The sequence below is a fragment of the Urtica dioica genome, chromosome 2 (assembly GCF_054948205.1).
Source record: "Urtica dioica subsp. dioica isolate 48M chromosome 2, U.dioica_male_clone48M_v1_H2, whole genome shotgun sequence".
Lineage (NCBI taxonomy): Eukaryota > Viridiplantae > Streptophyta > Magnoliopsida > Rosales > Urticaceae > Urtica > Urtica dioica.
This window is the reverse complement of record NC_142757.1, coordinates 34,762,126-34,786,177: the sequence shown is the minus strand read 5'-3', so window position 1 is coordinate 34,786,177 and position 24,052 is coordinate 34,762,126. Positions and strand designations below refer to the sequence as shown.

The 24,052-nt window shown below is 40.7% G+C and overlaps 1 long non-coding RNA gene across 2 annotated transcripts; it reads right to left on the bottom strand.

Moving 5' to 3' along the window:
• Positions 1 to 9,491: 9,491 nt before the first annotated feature.
• LOC149404538 (uncharacterized) lies at positions 9,492 to 22,275 on the bottom strand. Of its 2 annotated transcripts, XR_016295510.1 has the most exons (4): positions 22,182 to 22,275; positions 22,025 to 22,103; positions 21,679 to 21,929; positions 9,492 to 9,542 (listed from the first exon to the last, which is right to left on the bottom strand). It is a non-coding gene; the product is annotated as an uncharacterized LOC149404538 (long non-coding RNA). The 2 variants fall into 2 exon arrangements; XR_016295509.1 differs by lacking the exon at positions 9,492 to 9,542 and having other exon boundaries at positions 21,474 to 21,929.
• Positions 22,276 to 24,052: the final 1,777 nt, after the last annotated feature.

The window sequence follows — 24,052 nt, the reverse complement described above, 5'->3', positions numbered from 1 at the left end:
TATCCCAAGTCTACAGAAACGGCTAAACCTGGGGCTCTGATACCACAAAATCTGTCACGACCTGTGAGCGACAGCTCGCCCACGAGCCGGGACCGATCGACTCGAATATCATACATATTAAATAATAGATCATAATACTTTTATATATTAAAATAGTTTGCGAAAATTCGGGGAAATTTTTCGCTTTTATAACTTAGAGTCTTATAGCGACTCCTATACAAATATGTTCCGGAACGTTTTATCAGAAGATACTAATCCCCGATTGAGAAACCCCCCATAGCCCATAGGTCAAGGCAATACACGCTCGGTCTCGGTCTTCAATCTCGTTTCCCGCTTACGAGCTTTTCCCTTATCTACATTACCAAGGGTCATAAAACTATTAGTCGATTGACTCAGTAAGTGGGAGTCTATCTATAAAGTAAAACGACTAATGTCATGTGACGTGCAAACAAACACATAAGAATGCAGAATGATTGCTAGATGTAGCTAGAACATAACATTAGAGCATGACTGACGCGTGATATCATACTCTATCTACTCATTTGTCGTTCTGCAAGATCGTACATCTTCTTCTGCTACGATCTCCAAAACGACAATAAGCCAGCCTCAGACCTCGAGCAGCAGTCTTACAGCGGCTTGGGTGTTTTAAGATTGTCTGGGATCCACTAGTGGTACCATCTTCATCTGACGTCAGCTCATGTGTACCGCCTTGGCACGACAATGAGTTTACTCGAGGCGACTGCTCATTGTTGAATGGGTTCACTCTAGGCGACTGCCCATTACCATCGGGTTCGCTCGTGGCGACTGCCCGTTATCGTTGGGTTCGCTCGAGGCGACTGCCCTTTACCATCGGGTTCGCTCGTGGCGACTGCCCGTTACCGTTGGGTTCACCCCAGTTTTGAGTACTCAGCGCCATACAGACCACCTAGGTCTGCCACAAACACAAGCCGTTGACCTGTGGGTACCACCGACACGGGTTTAATTAAAGTTTGGGTACTCTGCGGCTAGCAGCGTACACGTTAAACTTATATACGGAATAGCGTAACGGGATAAACCCCGAAAGAAATTATTATTTCCCTTTGTAGCTCGTTTAGTGTTTTAAGCTGAAAGCTCGAAATGTGACTTTCGAACTCTCTACTCCCGATTGAATTCGAGAGTCTTATTGCTCTTTCATCTTCTCGATTCTAACCTACTTCCTAGAGTTAGAAGAGAGGTCTAACTATACACATAGAAAACATGGCTAGTTCAAGTTAGCGTTTGAACCTAACGGGCGTACCCGAACTAAGTTTTCAAGCAAGAGTGGCCGAAGCCTTAACTTTCGAGTTTATTCATTTTAGGCTTTCACCTACTCTTGTTTACTAGCAAACAAATGCACAAACGAACAGGATTATTCCCTTGGTAAGTAGTTGACTTATGTCTCCTCACTTACCTGGAAAAGATCGTCTGAAAACTTGTTGACTTCCGGAGTTTCCTTGCTTTTCACGCTTCCCGAGACTCTACACATCTTGAAGCGTTAACACGTCCTGAAGCGTCGAGAAACTAAAACCTGAAGTTGAAATCTCATTAGTCAATGATTCGGGAGAAGCTGACGAGCTTAAGGTTCGTTATCAGGATTTACTGCGAGTCGATTCAGGGGTTCGAGAATTTAATTCACTTATTTCTCGGCTTTTCGGAATTTAAACTTATTCAAGACTCATGCGAGTTCGTACCAGAGAACGAGTACGAAATAAAATCCAAATCATTATTTCACGAGTCTTAAATAAATTAAATGAATAATCCAAAAAATCATACAAACCGAGAATTCTGAATTAACTAACCAGAATTTAAATTCTCGAACATTCTTATATAATTAATTAATAATCCCTGAATACAATCTCAAATCCAAAAATTAAAACTCGAGTCTAACGCTATAAAGCGATAAACGACTCACGAGTTAATCGAGCTTTATTTCGATAACTCTTTTAACTTGATATCTTCAGAAACCGGTCTTGTCGCTCTTGACTCGTCTGAATCCCGTCCGTCCGTCAAGATCTGTAATTCAAACCCGGAATCCGATAACGAGTCAATTCACGATTCCCAAAACATGACAAAATCTTGAAATCCCGATATCACGATTCAAACACGAACCCATAACCAATTCAATCGACTCAACACAAATCCAACTAACCGGAAACGTCCTAACATGAAAACGATCACAAACATATCAACCGGAGGCTCAGAAAAATCATTCCACAATCAGATTAAATCAGCCAAAATGATAATAAAGCTCACGGCCAAGCAACCTGCCGACCAAACCAAACACACGGCTAAGATAGCAACTTCAATGAAAATTCGTCCTAAAATTCAACAAAATTCCAAACAGCCATTTCGATCAAAACCCAAGCTTTAGATAGGTTCATAATCGTCTCAATATCATCAAACAACCTCCAGAAATCACAAAAACCCAAAGAACAACTTCCATTAACCCTAGAACCTAATATTCGGCCAAAAACTCACTCCAAAACATGAAATCCGAAAACAATCATCAAAGACAAGCTATATTCACCAATAACCGAGTCCAATGAACACTCAAACACCACCAATTTCTCAGATTACTCAAGACAATCAAAAATCCCAAATTCGAGCTACAAACCCTAGAATCATAAAATCCATTTCGGGTTTGATTGCTTACCCAAATTTTTTTGTGAATTGGGACTCCTCGGCGTGCTCTTTCTCTTCCTCGGCGTCTCTTTCTCGGGCGGTGGCCACGGCGAGCTCGCGGCGGAGTGCTTCCTCGACGTGAACGCGCGGCGACGTGGCTCAGTGGCTTGATGGCGCGCGGAGAAGAGAGAGGAAGAATAAGAGATGGGGGTGAGTATGGTGATGCTGAAGCTCGGTATCAATGGAGACAATGGGCCGAATTATTTTTTCTTTTGTCTGCAGGTCTTGCGCGCGTCCGGAGAAGAAGAAAAAAGAAAGGAAGGAAGAAGAAGAAAGAAGAGAAAGGAAAAGAGAGAGGGGATAAGGTTAGGTGGCCGAAAATGAGAGGGCAAGGGAGAAAATGTGAGCTACATGGCAGACTCCCCTTGAGCCACATGTACACAGGTGGCCCCCCATAACTTGGACACGTTTCTCACAAAACAACCTCTCACCATATTTTTCCTTTCAAACTCGCCCTTTATTTATTGCACGTAAGTCCTTTTAAAAATAAAATCTCACAATCCTGTCCTTAATTAATTAAAAATAATCTTGAAAAATAACCGAGGAAATTATTATTATTTCCCGTTATCCCGAATATATTTAAGGGATCTCGGAATTTATTTTTACTCTTGAGATTTTTGAATCTCCGAGTATGTTCCGAATAATAATATTAAATTACTCGGATATTCTCATTCCGAAATTCCATCGACCTTAAATATTATCATTTTCCAATATATTTAAAATTTAAGGACGTCTCATATGCAACAAGAATTTGAATTAAAACTCGTCCATTTTATTCAAATTCACAAGTCGAGCGTTTACCAAAGTTTATACATTAGAGCAGCGGAAGACATCCAGCATCTTTTCTTGGAGTGCCCCTGCTCGTCCTCGTCTGGGAGTGGATTTTCAAGAATTTCTCGCTCGACAACCATCGGCCTTCAACCGTGACCGAGTTATTTTCGCCGCCAACAGCGCTCAACCGGAATTCTAAATGGGTGAGTGCTTTCAAGATAGCTAGATTGGCCGATGTTTGGTGTATTTGGGGAAAAAGAAACAAGATCATTTTCGTGGAAGAGGAATGGAACTTCGGGCCGGTGATGGATAGTATAAATCATTGTATCGCTCTTTGGTTACATGATAATTGTAAAGATTTTAATGATTTCCCTTTCTCTATTTTGTCGAGGGATTGGGTTTCCGCTTTGTTTTGACCTTTTTCTTTTTGGCTCGGCGGTTTTCGTGACTGTTATTTAGGCCTGTCTGTTTTTTGCTCTTATCTGTACTACTCTTCCTCGCCTTGGTGTTTTTCCAGTTATTAATAAAATTTGTTGTTTCTATTAAAAAAAATATTCACGAACAAACCTTGTCGGTTGGCGGTTGTCAAGCAGAACGGCGAAGAGAGGGTCGGCCGTTGACGAAATCGGGTCAAATAGCTATGTCGTTGTTTGAATCCTCGCCGGGATCTCAAGAACCGACAAACCCAAAAAAAGAATTACACAAACTTGTAAGATGAACACTTATAACACTCAGATTATACTTATCATGCAATTGATGCCCGAGTATACCAACCAATAGAGTTTATCCGGTGTACATCATACCAGATCAACTGTACCCAAAAGCCAAAACAATCTACTTAGTTGAGCTTCTTCTTTGTAGTGGCCTCAACAACCCAATCACCAACACAGTTTAAATCAGTCCCTTTCGGAAGCAAATCAACCTGATGCGGAGAGTAGAATGTATATAAATGCATATTATGTCATAGAGCTCTGTAAAGCGGAAAGGAAATTGTACTAGCAATTAAAATAGTTAATCTAACATCAATCATTACCTTTGTGATAACTTATATTATAGCATTTGCCTCAGCCAGATCCTTTTACGATGAGCTTCGTGAGAGATCAGAGAGAAAGGAAGAAGAAAAGGGAAAACAAAACTTTTCTTATTGAATGAAAAAGATGCAGAGTACAAAGATATATAAACAGTAAAAACTGAACTAACTAACTTCGTGTAAAACAACGACAAGTCGTTTACACAAAGAAAGTAAAACGACATGAAAGAAAAAATAAGCAAACAAATAACTTGCTTCCCACGCTACCTATCAAACACGAAACCAAACAACTAAACAAACTTCTCTCAATACTCCCCCTCAAGATGGACTTGAAGAAGGATGAAAGAGATCCTTCAAGGACAGCTTGGACATGACAGAAGATAATGCCGGAGCTGGAAGTGGTTTTGTAAACACATCAGCTAGTTGATGGTGTGTTCGAACAGGTAGGAGTTTGAAATCACCCAGCTGTAGATGATCCCTGACAAAGTACAAATCCACTTCGATGTGCTTGGTGCGCTCATGAAACGAAGGATTTGTAGCAATGTGCACAGCGGCTTGATTGTCGCAGAACAAGATAGAAGGACTGTGTTCTGGGACTTTAAAATCTCGGAGAAGCTGTTGCAACCACAAGACTTCACTGGCCACAGCAGCTAAAGCTCGATACTCAGCCTCAGCTGAGGAGCGTGAAATAGTATGTTGTTTCTTCGATTTCCAAGCAACCATAGCACCTCCAAGAAAAACGCAGTATCCAGTCACTAACCGCCTTGTATCAGGACACGTCGACCAATCAGCATCAGAGAACCCCTTCAATTGCGTCGCTGAGTCCACTGGAAACACCAAACCAAGGCCTGGAGACCCTTTGAGATAGCGCAGAAGATGATGGACAGCACTGAGATGCGTATCACGAGGTGCCTGCAAGAACTGACTTAATGAGTGAACTGCATAGGTTATATCAGGACGGGAAATAGTCAAATACAAAAGACGTCCTATGAGACTCCGATACTGCTTGACATCATCCAAGAGAACACCATCGAAGTTATTCAACGTATGTGGAGGTGCCATTGGGGTTTTAACAGGCTTGGAGTCCAAGAAACCATAGTCTTCAAGTAACCGAAGAGTATAATGTCTTTGATTGATAACAATCCCTGACTTTGACCTGGCAATCTCAATCCCTAAAAAAAATTTCAAGGGGCCAAGATCCTTGAGCTTGAACTTGGAATGCAAATAAGTCTTAACAGAGTTAATGATAGAAGTATTAGGACCAGCAACCACAATATCATCAACATAGAGAAGAATGGCAACAAAAGTATCAGATTGTCCTCTAGTGAAAGGGGAATAATCTAATTTAGACTGAGTAAAACCAGCAGCTACAATAGCATTTGTGAAGGTGATGTTCCATTGTCTGGACGCCTGCTTCAGACCATAAATTGATTCGTGCAATTTACAGACAGGTTTCCCAGCAAGTTGACTAGTTCCCTGAAACTGCTGCTCCTCCTGAAAAGAATAACCCATTGGTAAATCCATATAAACTTCTTCAAATAGCTCTCCATTTAGGAAAGCATTATTGATATCTAATTGTGCTAAGACCCAGTTTTGAGAGGCAGCAAGAGCTAACAAAACTTTAACTGTCACCAGTTTGGCAACAGGGGAGAAGGTGTCAATGAAGTCAACACCCTCTCTTTGATTGTAGCCTTTGGCCACTAATCTTGCTTTATGCCTGGCAAGAGTCCCATCTGCATTAAACTTGTTAGTATAAATCCATCTGCAACCTATAGCTCTCTTATCCTTGGGCAAGGGAACAACAGACCAAGTGTTGTTATCTTCCATAGCACTTAGTTCCTCATTCATGGCTTGTTTCCAGTGAGGGAATTTACAAGCTTGATGATAGAACTGAGGTTCAAAATGATCAGATACAGAAAGAGCAAAGGACTTATAAGCAGTGGAAACATTATCATAACAAAGGACTTTAGACAAGTGATGAGGAGATGGAAAGATAACACCTGTGGTTGATTGTGACAAGTTGCAGTGATAGTCCTTTAGGTGTGTTGGTGGTGCTCTAGGCCTTACTGATCTTCGAACAACAGTGACTGGTTCTTCCACTTCCAAGAGTGGCCCTGAATGATCAGAGTCAAGACTTGAAGAAGAGATTATGTCTTGTGTGTGTGGTTGACTTGAGTTTGTTGCTTGGTCAGTTGACTCCATGTATGGAACATGTGTAGTGGTAGATGGTATAGGCAGTACCAAATCAGGAAAAGGATCAACCTGCACTTGTCTTTGCTTATGATCATGAAAGGGATAAATGTGTTCATGAAACACTACCTCACGAGATAGAAAAATGTCTCTAGTCATCAAGTCTAACAACTTGTACCCTTTGACACCTGCTGGATATCCTATGAAAATGCACTTGCGTGCTCTAGGTTGGAACTTGGTTCTGTGAGATTTCAGGGTTGAGGCAAAAACTAAGCAGCCAAAAACTCTTAAGAAATCATAATCAACAGGGTTGCCAAACAGAATTTCATAAGGACATTGGTTAGATAACAAAGGTGTAGGAGTTCTATTAATGAGGTAGACAGAAGTAAGAATACATTCAGACCAATACTCAATAGGAATGTGTGACTGAAAGTATAAGGATCTTGCCACATTGAGGAGATGCTGATGCTTTCTTTCCACCACAGAATTCTGCTGTGGTGTTTCCACACTAGAGAATTGGTGTACAATCCCTGCTTTAGAAAAAAAATCAAAGAACAGTAACTCCTTGGCATTATCAGAACGAAATTGGTTAATAGTAGTAGAAAATTGGTTAGATATCATGGAACAAAACCGAGGGATAATGTGATGAACATCATTTTTATTACGCATGAGATAGATCCAAGTAAACCTGCTACAATCATCCACAAGAGTCAAGAAATACTTGTAACCAGAATGTGATGTCACAGAGTAAGGACCCCATACATCACAGTGTATGAGATCAAAGGTCTTACTAGCTAGATGATTATGAGACACAAAGGGAAGACGTCTCTGTTTAGCTAGAGGACAAATATCACAAGGAACAAGTTTATTAGTGGAATTAAAATGTAACTGGTTTCTCAAAAGATCAAGTCTCTTATAGGAGAGATGTCCTAATCTATGATGCCATGTCTGAGAAGTAACTGTGTTGATGCAGTCATTGTTGTCCTGTTCCAACACGTACAGATCATGAATCACATTACCCTTGCCAATCTTCGTCTTGGACTTGATATCCTGTATCACAAATTCATCATCTGAGAATGTGATGGTGACCTGAGAATCTCTTGTTAAGGCACTGACTGAAAGCAAATTAAATTTGAAACCAGGAAGATAAAGGACATCTTTGAGCACAAGGTTCTTATCAATCCTAACATCACCTAAATGATGAACAGGGATGACAGTATGATTAGGTAGGGTCACAGTTGAATTATGCAAAACCCTAAAATTATGGAAGAAACTCTTATATGCACATATGTGTATAGAGGCTCTTGAATCAAGAATCCAAGAAAAAGGAGTTTTAACGGTACAACCTGTGCTGTTAAGGTAACAATAAGAACCTGTACTCATGGTTGTCATATTGATGTTGTTGGTGCCCTCTGATTGCGCTTTTGGCATGATGAGCTGGTTGGAGAGCGCATTGATGAGCTGGTGTATCTGGTCTGCAGAAAGGTTGTTCATGGTGCTTGCCGCTCCATTGTTGTTGACCTCATTGAGACTAGTAGATCCTTCTGCGGCATTAGACTTGAACCTTGATTTGTAGCCAGGTGGAAATCCATGCAATTTGTAGCACTTGTCAACTGTGTGGCCAGCAATTTTGCAGTGAGTGCAAATTGGGCGATCTTTCTTGTTGTTGGATTTCTTCTGGTCATCTTTCACAACCATTGCAGCTGAATTGGAGATGTCTTGGCCTCCTAGAACATCATTGCTCAGCGATCGTTGTTTCTCCTCTTGAACAGCCATGGCAAAGACTTTATTGATTGAAGGCATTGGATCCATCAGGAGAACTTGACCATGAACGTTGTTGAAGGATTCATTCAGCCCCATCAAGAACTTCATTACATACTCATCTTCCACAAAATTGATGAGATCCTTCGATCCACCGCAAGAGCAAGGACAATCTGGCCTAAAATTGGCTAGTTCTTCCCAGAGAATCTTCAATTTGGTGAAGTACATTCCCACAGACATCTGGTCTTGAACAAGATTCATGATGGTGCGTCTGAGTTCAAAGATCCTAGGCGCATTGCTCTGTTGGAATCGTTCTTCCAGATCTTTCCAGATCGCTGCCGCTGAATCATTGTAGATGACGCTCGATGAGATTTCTTTGGAGACAGAATTAAGCATCCACGCTATGATGATATCGTTGTTCCTCGTCCAAGAAATGAGGCGATTCACATCAGTTGCGTTTGGCTTTGGGATAGATCCATCAACAAAACCAAATTTGTTCTTGACAGACAAGGCGATCTTCATCGATCTTCGCCAGGTGGGATAATTGTCACCAGTGAGGGCTGTGGTAACCAAAATCTGACCTGTGGTGTCTGTATGATGGAGGAAAAAGGGATCTAGGGTTTCTTCAGTGGTAGTCCTTCGTGAGGTGATTCCTGTAGCTGAACTATGGATCGTTGGATCGTCAGCCATGGTTGGAGGAGACGAAGAAGAAAGGCAAAATCAAGATCTGATCAGACGAAGGAAAGCTTGGTCGGAGCGATTTGCTCTGATACCATTTTACGATGAGCTTCGTGAGAGATCAGAGAGAAAGGAAGAAGAAAAGGGAAAACAAAACTTTTCTTATTGAATGAAAAAGATGCAGAGTACAAAGATATATAAACAGTAAAAACTGAACTAACTAACTTCGTGTAAAACAACGACAAGTCGTTTACACAAAGAAAGTAAAACGACATGAAAGAAAAAATAAGCAAACAAATAACTTGCTTCCCACGCTACCTATCAAACACGAAACCAAACAACTAAACGAACTTCTCTCAATAGATCCTGAACTCTTAACCAAAAAGCTACCATCGAAATCCACAATGTCCACCTATATAGCGTTAGCCAGTAAGATAGGCAACAGAACAATAATTGTGTCCTCAACAACACAATTAAAACCCTCATCATAATCCTTGCTTCAATACTAAAGTTAAAGTAGTCGCAATTTTCTTTTAATATTAAACAAGAATGGTCTATATCAAGGATTAAAATCTCGCATCTCGCGGCCGTACCGCACTTCTTTTTTGGGGGGTATCTCGTCTCGTACCGTGGTATCTCGTGGTATTTGATGAACGTTCGGGGTATCTCGTACCGTGTGGTATACCGCATTTCGCGGGATATACCGCAAAAAAAGGGTATTCCGCGGGGTATTTGAACAATTTTTTAATTATGATTTTGTATAAGTTTAGGATACACAATCTATATAAATTTTTAAAATAAAGTTTTCAAAATTCCAGACATGAAATTCTATGTAGAGTACAAATCAATACACATGTAATATAGAGTTCTCAAGCAAAGTCAGACTAAATAAAGAAAACAAATAATTATACACATAATAGAGATTTCTCACACAAAAAAAGTAGAGTTCACAGTCATTGTTGCTACTCGTAGGTAGAGTGTCGGGGGCCCTGAAATGTATGAGGTTGTTGGTCTTGCATCAGGCAATACTTGTACCAAGTCATCATGTGAGCATATGTAGTCATATAAGTCTCCACGTGACGATCGTAATTATACTGATCTAATGCAACATAAATGGAGTATTTTGGGAAACCTGGTCGGTAACGAATACGAGGTTGGGGCTCATGTGGTTGGTAAAAATCCCTTAAAATGGGGGGAGAGACAGGGATGACGGGGACAGGCACGGGCACGGGGACTATCATCGGATACTCAGGATAACTGTAAGACCCGTCATGCGGCTCAATTGGATGCGAGGATTCTGAGTCCTCCGGTGTAATCGAGAACCCACCGAAAAACTGTGACAACTGATCAACATCTTTGCTAGTAGAAGAGAGTGACATTGCATCAGACAAACCTCTGTACGTATTGCCTCCATATCCTGACTCAAAAAAGGCTGGATTCATGCAGTCGTATTCATCGTCCGTTTGTGGTACGCTATATCCACCACCGCTGCCGAATTGAGGATCATATCCACCACCGCTGTTGTATTGCCCGCCACGTTCTTCACCACCACCACCACCTCCTATGATTATAATAAAAACGGAATTAGAAAATAAAAACTTGTTTTATTAAATTATGAGAGCAATTTTACCTGCGTTATCATCCGAGGCATGACCAGTATCATCCGAAGAACTTGAAACGTCTTGAGTCTGTCGATGGGAGGGAGGGGGGGGGGGGGGGCAGACGTTTTCGTTCAAAACTTGGTTGACATCAACTCCAAGATTTGCAGCCTCTTCAGCAATGTGCATATCTGGGTTCTGATTTTCGTCATCTAGGTGAACAGGATCAATCCAGTGAAGCATCTCATCATCTCCTTCATTTTGGGCTCCCGACCTTTCAAAAGCCCGTTCGATGATGTCCAAAGGATCTAAAGGCACCACTAAATTATCGAACTTGTACTTCATGTCTCTCATGTTCAGCTTCATGTTATAACTGCAAATACAAGTTTCTCCAACCTCTTGTATGCTAGGCGGTTCCGTTGCTTTGTGTGCACTAATGCAAATGTGCTCCCATTCCTTTCGCATGCTGATGAAGACGCAGTTTGGGAAAGGATTCGCATAGCTAATTTTTGCAATGTCGGAGTAGCATTTCCATAAAGCTCCCACCAGTTTGCTAAAATACATACACATTATCAACCTTAAAAGTCAAACTATAAACCATCTTAAATCATTACGTGAAATTATTACCTGCTGCTAGAGTACCCCTCACTGATATCGCACTTTTTTGACAAAAGTCTCCTTTAGCGTCTCGAAATGCTAACAACTGTATATTTGAAAATATAAATCATTAGAAATTAATATCAAAGACGTGTGCATAAATACCAAGAATATAAATACCTCGTGTCCTAGCCTAGATGAATCATCGTGTGGGTGCAAAACGTCAAAGACCTTTGTCACCGATGCCATGTGTGTAATATCCATATGAACCTCTCTGTTGTACTGTAACTTTGGATTAAGGTAGTAAGCTACATTAAAAAGAACAGATAATTGTTAATAACTATAACGTCTAAAATAGTTAACCTCATTAAAAATGTTAAACGTAACGGTTACCTGCTTCATGTAATGGATGACAAAGTTGGCTGGTCCACCTGTTCTCGACAATATCAACAACCCATTCTTTTCCCGTGAAGTCCCTCCAATCTTTTTTTCATCTCATGGAATACGTAGTATAATAATCCCATGGTTGGATGAACTTCGGTGTCGACCAATCGTAGACAACTGTACATCGGCTCAAAGATACCACACACGTCGTCAACTCCGTGCCAAAATCGTTGGGACAAAACATTCTCCGAAACAGATCTACCTGTCTGCGTACGAGCTAGCTTGTGATCGTCCCACCATTGACTCGTAAACATTTGTTTCAGCGCAGCTCTTTTTTCGCGAAGACTTCTAAGAGCCAAATAGTTCGTAGCGAACCTTGTTGTCCCAGGACGCACAATTTCACCTGGGAAAATGTCTCTTAGATTGGATAATAGTTGACCATGATTGTAGATGAACTTTGATATCGTTCTAGCTGCCTTAACGACGGCTTCAACGTTCCCTCTCTTCCCGATATCTTCAAACATCAAGTCCATGCAATGTGCGGCGCATGGAGTCCAATACACATTGAACCTATAAAACTTAGTACTTAATCAATATGATAAATTTGAAATTAAAATAACAAATTTCAAATACAAGTTGTACCTCTTCATCAACTTTTGCCCATCCTTTTTTGTAGTTAGATCCATTATCCGTCTCAATTTGTATAACATTGTGCTTCCCAACTTCATTCATGGCATCTTTGAGGATACCATAAATGTAGTCTCCACTCTTGATGTTGTTGGACGCGTCAATCGACTTTAAGAACACCGTCGTTCCAGCACAATACACCATTATATTTATGATGCTTAGCCTGGTGGGGCCCGTCCAACCATCAGACAAGATCGTACATCCAAACTTCTCCCAGTTCGGCCTTTGGTCATCGACATATTTTTGCATATCAGTAACCTCGGCATCAAGATACTTGTTGTGAATATCATACGGAGACGGCAACAGAACGTTAGGACCTACAAAACAAAATACTTAATAAATAAACTAAATATGATAAATACGAAATTAAATATAACAACTTTTAATTCACTTACCAAACTCCTGAGCGGACTGGATCATGTTTTGAAAATGATGTGAGTCCGCCTTAGATGCCGGAATGTGCTCGTGAACAAAGAACTTGCAAATGTTCCGTCCGAGTTTCATCGCGTATCCTGGTATGGACATCACATCAACCCTTTGTTGCCGAGAACTGGGGGATTTGTATAAGGATGGGGCTAGAGATGATGATTGTTGCAAACGAGGTTCCGCTGAAGATCCACCGGGTCCCTCTCGTTCTGCCCTCCATTGCTCAGCTGCTTCTTGCTGTCTCACCCTCTTCATAGTTGATCGGACTAAGACCTCCTCGCCATCGTTCTCTTCATCTGACTCATATCTACAAAGTCCTTTGGTGGTTTTAGACCGAAGATATGCTCCAAAACTACTTTTGGACTTCTTCTTATCGGATACGGCGAAAAGACACTCTCTCATCTCCTCCCTTACTTCTGGAGGACACTTATCACACACCGTCGTACTTCTTCGATTATCTGTAGCGGCAAGGTGATTCTTCACCCTAGTAACACCTCCGCCTTTCATCTCATGGCCACAAAAGTTGCATACGAAACCGTTCGTCTTTCCCTCAATGGGCGTACAATATTTCCGGGCCGGATCCGAACTCATTCTTCAACTATTAAATCTGAATTAACAAAATATATCAACATTAACAATAATGAACTACGTGACAATAATAACTAACTAAGAATTAGATCAAACAAGCAATAAATAATAAAAAAAATTTAATTACATTTAGATCAAATTAATTATTAATTACATCTAAATTCTAAATCAACAACATAAAGATTTAAATTCGAATTAAAAAAAAACATTTTAAAGATTGCATATTTAATGGGTTATTAATATTATTTTTATTATTATTATTATTATTATTATTATTATTATTATTATTATTATTATTATTATTTGTTGAAAAGTCAATGTTATTGATTTGGTTCCGTGCATGAATCTTGCCTAATTAATGCAAGGTATGTGATAATGATATATTCAATATTAAAGACCAAGACCAAGCCCACGTTTCCAACTTTCCATTCCTTTCCACTTCCCAAAAATTGTTAAAAAAACTAATTAAAAATGATATCACTTGCTTAAAAAAAAATCATTACAAAATGCAACCAAACTTGCTTTTATGAATCGGAATAACGTTGCCATCTTCTTCCTCATTTCATTTTTTTCATTTTTTTTACAGAGCTGCAAATTAAGTGCAAACTTCTTCTCTTCCCCTAAGCTACCAAAAAGAAAGTTTCCAGCTTTGATTTTTGAGCAAGTCACACACGGAAGTTCACCAGATTGCATAAAAAAAATTCAAAACCCAGATCTACAGTTACCATGCTTGGGCGAAGTTGGAGTTGGACAGCTACGTGAAGGAAAACGAAGGTCCGGCGTGGGAAGACGAGAGATTTCAACAGATCTCGCGATGGAAAATGAGAGATTTACAGAGCTTTTTCTTAACGATGGTTTTGCTGCTTTTGCAGATCTTGCTTTGGGTGATTTTTTTTTTCATTTTTTAACTTCGTTTGAACGAGAAAATGAGGTAACTTTGTTTTAATTTCAAAACGCGAGATATATGGCGAGATATCGCGAGAAACGGACAATTTTGCGAGTTATTAACATCTCGCTCTCGCACCTAGGCGAGAAACGAGAACTCGCGCGCGAGATACCCCCATCTCGCGCGAGATTTCAATCCGTGGTCTATATTACTTATTGCCCTATAAGTATTTTTTGTCTTATTTCTCTCAAAAACATCAAGATTTGTTTAAACCAGACAACTGTTCGAACAAGATTGTGTTGGAATAAAGTTAATAAATTTTATTTATTAACATGTGGTTGGCTGATTTGTGGCAACAATTCCACTCATCGGAATTGGATATTTGTTTGCCAAAATCAAACCTAAGGTGAATGAGAAAGTGACGAGCTGCGAGGTCGAGCTGGACGAAGTGACTAAGTCATTTCAGCTCGACTGGACGAACTCGACTGGCGAGCTCGACTGGGTAGCTCGACTGGCGAGCTCAACTGAGTAGCTCGACTGGGTAGGTCGACTGGACGAAGTGACTAAGTCATTCCAGTTCGACCAGGCTAGGCCAACGTACTCGAAGTGACGACGTTATTTCTGGACGAGCTCGACTGGGGTGAGCTCGACCAGACGAAGTGGTGACGAAGTCATTCCAGCTCGACTGGACGAGCTCGACCAGACGAGGTGAAGAACTGTACGTTTGAGAATTAAAGCCAACGGTTTGTGGGCTTTAACTCAATGGTTTTTGAGCTTTTAATGCGCATTATGGTTTATTAATAATGTCATTAAGGCTGAAAAACGTTGGTCGATTTCGCATGGTTTGAATTCAGAACGTTGAGTTAAATGCATGGTTGTTATAACCTGCGTTAAATGCCTTTAAGGCTGAGCGTTTGTGAACTTCAACCGAGATAGCCCAGCCATGGCCTATATAAAGAGGCTTCATCTCTCATTCAGAAACACACAGAGAACACACAAATTCCATAAGTATTCCCCACTGTTCCTGTGTTCCCTTCTCTCCCAGAAATATCTTTTTCTGTTTGTCGTGGTGGTAGTTTCGCACAGGTTCTAGTTCGCAGAGAGAGTCAAGTGGATTGGTGCTAAGCTTGTCTCTGCAAGTCGTTGTATCCTGGGAGGCTTTCGCTCACGTGTTCCAGCATCCGTGGGAGGGCGATAAAAAGCTTCAAGGAGACCGTCAAACGGGCCTCGGCTTTTTCCGATTTGTTTTTTCTCCGGTTCAAAGTTCAAAGGTTTAACTGGGTTTTTTTGTAATCATTTTACGTGTAACTTTTTCATGCAACTTGTCTTTTATTTTACGTCAATATTATTTGTAATATTGCTAACAATCTTGAAGCTTTTTACTCGTTTAAGACATGTTGCAAGGAAGGGAAAATAAGTGATATTTTCATTATTTTCCAGTTTTATTTGAAGATAACTGACTTGTGATTTTCTTTTGTAGAAAATATGACTAACGCTAACGACATGACGTTTGTGACTGATGATGGGAGCCTCACCGAGAACCCTTCCTTGGTGAACACCCCGCCAAACCTGATCAACATCGGCCAGATTCCCGTGGCTGTGGGACAAGGCTCGATGGCGGCTACGGCCGGGAACGGACTCGCGGGTCTCGTTCAACCGATGGCTGGTTTGGGCCTAGATGGTCCAAACATGGGTGTGGCTCGAGGGCCTCCCACGGTGATGCCGGCCGAGAGGCCTGGGAAGTTTGACGGGCTCAACTTCAAACGTTGGCAACAAAAGATGGTTTTCTTTTTTACCACCATCGGACTTGCACGGTTTTTGACCGAAGATCCTCCGGCCACTCCTCGAGAGGGTGAAGCCGACCCACAAGTGCTTCGGGCCTATGTGGGGTGGAACGAATCCGACTACTTATGTCGAAACCACGTGTTAAATTGTCTTGCCGACTCTTTATACAACGTGTATAGCTCTAAAGCCTCATCTAAAGAGCTTTGGGATTCGTTGGATCGCAAGTACAAAACCGAGGATGCGGGCTCTAAGAAGTATATTGTGAGTCGCTTCCTTGAGTACAAAATGGTGGACACAAAGACCGTTGTGAGTCAAGTGCAAGAGCTTCAACTCATTTTCCATGAGGTTCAAGCCGAGGGAATGACTATTAGCGAGTCTTTCCAAGTTGCCTCCGTAATAGAGAAGTTGCCACCGGGGTGGAAGGAGTTCAAGAACTACCTCAAGCACAAGCAAAAGGAGATGAGTCTTGAGGACTTAGTTGTTCGCCTCCGAATCGAGGAAGACAACCGAGGATCCGATAGAAGACTAAGAACCGTCTCCGAGTGAGCTAATGTCGTCCAACATGGTGAGAACTCGAAGGGGAAGAAGCATGCCCACCAGCTTGGTGTCAAGGGAGGGACGTTCAAGAAGAAGCACCAACAAAAGATTGTTGGTAAATGCTTCAATTGCAACAAAGTCGGTCACCGAGCTGCCGATTGTAGAAAGCCAAAGAAGAAGAAGGAGGCCAATGTCGTGGAGGATGATAATGACCTCCTCGTTGCTGTGGTCTCCGAGGTCAACGTGGTTGACTCGAACCCGAAGGAGTGGTGGTTGGACACTGGAGCAACCCGCCACATCTGCGCTGACAAGAACTCCTTCTCCACCCTTGAGCTACCTGGAGATGGAGAGAAGTTGTTCATGGGCAACTCTGCTACCTTTGAAGTTAAGGGGGAAGGCGAAGTCTTCTTAAAGATGACTTCTGGGAAGGAGATGAAGCTCACCAAGGTGCTCTACGTGCCTGATATACGGAAGAATCTGATTTCTGGGACTGTGATGGATAACCATGGCTTTAGGGTGGTTTTAGAGTCTCAAAAACTTGTATTATCTAAGAATGGCATGTATGTGGGCAAGGGCTATGTCAAGAATGGCATGGTCAAAATGAATGTAATGGCCATCAAGGCAAAAGATATGAATAAAGCTTCTTCTTCCGCGTATATGATTGAGTCGTCTAATTTATGGCATGGTAGACTAGGTCATGTAAATTATGACACACTGAGAAAGTTGATTAATTTGGAATGTATTCCAAAGTTTAATATTGACTCAAATCATAAATGTGAAATTTGTGTTGAAGCAAAACTCACGAGAACATCCTTTCATAGTGTTGAAAGAAGTAATGAATCTCTCGACTTAATCCATACCGATATATATGATTTAAAGTTCATGCCCACGAGAGGTGGTAATAAATATTTTGTGACTTTTATTGATGATTGTACAAAATATTGTTACGTATATTTGCTTAAAAGCAAAGATGAAGCAATTGAGAAATTTGTTATATACAAATTGGAAGTTGAGAATCAACTTAATAAGAAGATTAAGAAAGTGCGAAGTGATCGAGGAGGTGAATATGTTGAACCTTTTGGTGCCTTTTGTGCACAACATGGTATTATTCACGAAGTCACTCCACCTTATTCTCCTCAATCAAACGGCGTGGCCGAACGTAAGAATCGCACTCTCAAGGAGATGATGAATGCAATGTTGTTAAGTTCTGGGTTACCCCAAGAAATGTGGGGGGAAGCGATCTTGTCTGCAAATTATCTTCTGAACAAGATACCCCGAAAGAAGGAGGATAAGTCTCCGTCTGAGCTATTTATAGGAAAGAAACCTTCCTATAAATACTTGCGAATGTGGGGGTGCTTGGCCAAAGTAATGGCTCCCGCTCCTAAGAAAATGAAGATAGGACCAAAAACTGTAGATTGTATCTTCATTGGGTATGCACACCATAGTAATGCATATAGATTCCTTGTGTATGACTCGAAAAACCCCGATATACACAATGATTCGATTATGGAATCTAAAAATGCTTCGTTCTTTGAACATGTATTTCCTTATAAGTCTAAGGAAGATGAACCGAGTTCATCAAACCATTCTCTTGAGGATATTGAGGAAATAACTCAAGATAATGATAAAGAGTCCGAAGAAGAGATAGAGTCTGAGGGACTTAGACGAAGCAAGCGAGCGAGGGTAGAAAAATCATTTGGTTCTGATTATTTCACCTATATGTTGGAGGCTCCACCTCTAAATTATAAAGAGGCCGTGAACTCTGTTGAGGGTCACTTATGGAAAGAAGTCATAAGAAGTGAAATAGACTCTATCATGCAAAACCACACTTGGGAGTTGGTTGATCTTCCTCCTGGAAGTAAAACGCTTGGATCTAGGTGGATCTTTATGAGGAAGATGAAAGTCGATGGCTCAATTGATAAATATAAAGCTCGACTGGTAATCAAAGGGTATAAACAACAAGAGGGTGTTGATTACTTTGATACTTATTCTCCCGTGACGAGAATAACTTCTATTAGATTGATAATTGCCATTGCTGCATTACGCAATCTTGAAATTCATCAAATGGATGTAAAAACAGCCTTTCTTAATGGAGATCTTGAAGAAGAGATCTATATGAATCAACCTGAGGGTTGTATTGCACCTGGACAAGAAAAGAAAGTCTGTAAACTAGTCAAGTCGCTTTATGGCCTTAAACAAGCCCCAAAGCAATGACATGAGAAATTTGACAACGTCATGATGTCAAATGGATTTAAGATCAACGAGTGTGACAAATGTGTGTACATTAAAACCACTGAACATGGATATGTAATTCTGTGTTTATATGTAGATGACATGCTCATAGTTGGGAGTAATGATCATATGGTCCAATCCACAAAAGATATATTGAACTCAAGGTTCGATATGAAAGATCTGGGAATTGCTGATGTAATTCTGGGGATCAAGATTACCCGAACACCCAATGGGATTGTACTGGATCAAACACACTACGTTGATAAAATTCTAGACAAGTTTGGAAATGACGATTCTGGAGTCTCGAGAACTCCTATAGACATTAGTCAACACTTGTCTAAGAATAAAGGTGAAAGCATCTCTCAAATTAAATATGCTAGAGTGATAGGCAGTCTCATGTACTTGATGAGTTGCACGAGACCGGATTTAGCCTACACCGTGAGTAGACTAGCTCGATATACGAGTAATCCAAGTGCTGAACATTGGAAAGCAATCGTAAGAGTTTTGAGGTATCTACGATTCACTCGTGATTATGGTCTACACTATACAAGATATCCTGAAGTAATTGAAGGTTACACTGATGCAAGTTAGATATCTGATATTCAAGATTCAAAAGCCACGAGTGGTGTTATGTATTCACTCTGGGAGGTGCGGCCATATCTTGGAAATCCTCCAAACAAACTGTGATAACGAGATCCACGATGGAATCTGAGTTTGTTGCATTGGATAAATGTGGAGAAGAAGCTGAATGGCTAAGAAACTTCGTGGAGGATATTCCTAATTGGACAAATCCTATGCCTGCAATATGTGTATATTGTGATAACCAATCTGCTATTGGTAGGGCACATAATGTGATGTATAATGGTAAGTCTAGACATATCCGTCGACGACATAATACCATTAGACAACTTCTCTCATCTGGAGTCATTAGTATTGACTATGTTAGGTCCAAAGAGAATATTGCGGATCCGCTAACCAAAGGGTTAAATAGGGACCAAGTAGAGAAGACATCCAAAGGAATGGGGCTAAAGCCCATGGCAAATAAAGCCAAGGCAAAGGAAACCCAACCATGATGACTGGAGATCCCAAGATCTTGGTTCAAAGGGACAACCTAATTGTCAAAGGCTATGTGAGGTCACTGTGGGGGAAAACCCCAAGTCCTATTCCTATATTAAAACAGTGACTCCCGTACGAGGTTAAGCTTAGGGCTCTTAATGACTCTGTGAAATCGGATTGTTGAGATTCCGAATGAGTAATGCGGGATTACTCTTGATAAAAGAATCACCTATGTGAGAGAGAAGTGGGGCCGCTTCAAAGGAGAATTAATTGGGCTTAATTCTTTAGAAACTCTTGCAGAACCAGGCTGATGTTCAGGGCCAAAATGAACATAACCATGAGAACAGAACCTGTGTCAAGGAGATATCAGTGGGGGATATGTTTATCGTTTATACAAAACGGCTAACAGTTCAAGGACAACGTGTCTACTGAGTAGTCAGTAAAGATGGCATATCTTTCCGAGGGAAGGTTCAAAGGCTTTGCCTACCTATCCTATACTGGTATTGACCGTAGAATCTATCACCACATCGAGTCGTGTCTTTATAATTGTCGTCTCAATTTCATTCATGTGGGGGATTGTTGAAATAAAGTTAATAAATTTTATTTATTAACATGTGGTTGGCTGATTTGTGGCAACAATTCCACTCATCGGAATTGGATATTTGTTTGCCAAAATCAGACCTAAGGTGAATGAGAAAGTGACGAGCTGCGAGGTCGAGCTGGACGAAGTGACTAAGTCATTTCAGCTCGACTGGACGAACTCGACTGGCGAGCTCGACTGGGTAGCTCGACTGGCGAGCTCAACTGAGTAGCTCGACTGGGTAGGTCGACTGGACGAAGTAACTAAGTCATTCCAGTTCGACCAGGCTAGGCCAACGTACTCGAAGTAACGACGTTATTTCTGGACGAGCTCGACTGGGGCGAGCTCGACCAGACGAAGTGGTGACGAAGTCATTCCAGCTCGACTGGACGAGCTCGACCAGACGAGGTGAAGAACTGTACGTTTGAGAATTAAAGCCAACGGTTTGTGGGCTTTAACTCAATGGTTTTTGAGCTTTTAATGCGCATTATGGTTGATTAATAATGTCATTAAGGCTGAAAAACGTTGGTCGATTTCGCATGGTTTGAATTCAGAACGTTGAGTTAAATGCATGGTTGTTATAACCTGCGTTAAATGCCTTTAAGGCTGAGCGTTTGTGAACTTCAACCGAGATAGCCCAGCCATGGCCTATATAAAGAGGTTTCATCTCTCATTCAGAAACACACAGAGAACACACAAATTCCATAAGTATTCCCCACTGTTCCCGTGTTCCCTTCTCTCACAGAAATATCTTTTTCTGTTTGTCGTGGTGGTAGTTTCGCACAGGTTCTAGTTCGCAGAGAGAGTCAAATGGATTGGTGCTAAGCTTGTCTCTGCAAGTCGTTGTATCCTGGGAGGCTTTCGCTCACGTGTTCCAGCATCCGTGAGAGGGCGATAAAAAGCTTCAAGGAGACCGTCAAACGGGCCTCGGCTTTTTCCGATTTGTTTTTTCTCCGGTTCAAAGTTCAAAGGTACAATGCAATTCGGATACTAATACACTGATCAGAACTGAACCTCTTTTCCAATCATTATCCATCCTAAGAATCCAATGTTTCCGGTAGATACTAAAGTTAATGTATGTAACATTACAAACAGCTTGTGGGCACACATTATATATATCAGCATGCATTTACATATCTGATTTCAGAACCAAAACCACAACACAAACAAAAGGCAAAGACCTAGACCGTACCAATTCGTACGTCTCGCAGTCAACGAATCCCGTAGCGTCAACCTCCGAGGTCTGAAGAGCCATAGCGACGGCGACGGAGAGCTTCACCGGCCTCTCACTACTGATCTTCTTTTTCTTCTTCTTTCTCTCTTCAAGTTCGAGATTCGCGGCCAAGAAGGCACAGTTTTGTTCGAGGAACCGGTCGCGTTCCGGCCGGCGGATGCGGCCCGGAGTCGGACTGCGATACCGGCGACCTTTTTGGTTGAGAAATACTAGAGACCGTGACAGAGCGCTTAGCGGAAAGTTTTGGTTTGGGATTGAAAATGGATGAATTATTGGGGAAAGAGAGAGAGAGAGAGGGTTTTACCTTGAATAGGCTCCGACGACAACCTTGTATTTCCAGCTGAAACCAAGTCGTCCTCCCCCTCCTCTTTTTCGCCCTCAATCTCGACATCCAAGAAGAAAAAGAAACCCTAATTAGAACTTGTGTGCGTATCGAGTAGAGGACGACGAGAGATAGTTACCTTGATTGAGCTTTCCGACAAGCTTCTACTTCGTGGAAAATCTCTTCCCCTCCGTTCTCGTTCTTTCTCTTTCCTTTAATACTTTTTTTTTTTTTTACAAATTGGGATAATGGGAATATATTCAATATGAGTACTGCTATTTGTCCCGGGTCACGATGAGTGACGATCCACTCACGTGTTGACACGTGGCAATTGTCCCGGGTCACGATGGGTGACGATCCACTCACGTGTTGACACGTGAGTGAATCGTCACTCATCGTGACCCGGGACAAAAATCAATTCCGATTCAATATTGAGTTCAAGTGAAATATATTCTACTTTGGCAAGTGAAATGTAAAATTCTCAGTGAGAAATTTTTCTCCTACTCTAATTAAGTGAAAATTTTAGTGAATTTTTTATATTTTAAATATTTACACTATTTTTTTTATTATAACTGTAGTGAAAATAAAGTTAATCACTACAATTGTATATTTGAATAGAGTCTATTATACTCTCTAAAAATAATGATTGTAGTCTATGTTAACAAACTCCATTTTAAGGTTAAAATGTAGTTCAAAAAAATAAAATTGTTGTTGTTAAACAGTTTTTTTAGTAGTGGCAGTGGCTTTTTGAAGCGAGGACTGCATCGATTGAACGTTGAGTGAGAGAAAGAGAGAGAGAGAGAGCGCCTTGCGGCAGAGGTCTGGACTCTGGGTTGGAGACGAAAACCGATCATCGATAAAATAATTTTTTCTATAGGTCAAGTGTGAACGCATAAGGAAAAGATACTTAAACAAAATGACTTTGGAGACTTTACAATTTTAACAGTCAACCGCCGTGGAAATTCAAATAGCGGGATTGAATGTGAGTTATTCAAACCTCTTATATTTATATGTTCTTATTAGTTTTTTTATAGTAGTTCATCGATTGTTTAATTAAAATAGAAATTAGATATGTTGTTCGTATTTTCAGATAATCTAAATTGTTTAGGATTCTTATTTTTCACATTAATAAATGTCGATAATTCTCAACAAGGACTTCGCTCATGGTTGAACGAAAGACGAACGAAAAAAATGACAAACTATATTTATGAAAATAAAACTCAAAATAATAAACATAAAGGGATCCTTTGACGTGATTTGTCCTTCATCAAAAGTGATCGTAGCCGCGGCCTCGGCACCATCCGCTCAAGCACCACCACGAGGGGTAGGAGGTTATATTTTCATCGCTCTTAGACATTCTCATTATGTTGTAGCTTTTAGTACTTTAGTCCATGTATAAATATTTGAACACTTATAATTGTATGTCACGTTTTGTATATAGTTTCTGTTTTAGTAAATGAATGAAACTTTTCATTATTAGTTTTATGCTTATCAAAATTAAATATAATTTAAAATTTTATAAATACATGAAGAAAATTATAATAATCAGTAAATAAAAAAAAATTAGAAACAACATAACGTTTTTAAAGACGCTTCTAATGTTTTCCCACGAAATGGCGGGAAAATATTACACACAACATGTTGCTTCTAAACTTGCTACTAAATTTTTTCAGCCACTTCGCGGGAGTCTTTTCCCGCGATGTTTTCAAAGACTTTGAAGCGACATTGGAGGCGACATGTCGCTTCTCAATATTAGAAGTGACAGACTTTTAGAAGCGACTTTTTGGACTTTAGAAGCGACTTTAGATCCTAACTCGGCTTTTTCTCAGGTACATGGATTGCCGAAAATATGATCCTCACTCAGAAAATCATGAAAGTCGTGGAAAAAAAAAGAAAGATGAAGAGGGTTGAATAGGAATCAAAATAGACATGAGCAAGGCTTATGATAGGATGAAGTGGAAAATTCATTTACGCCACTCTGACGCCCGCCCCCTAAGAGCTTCTCTCTTA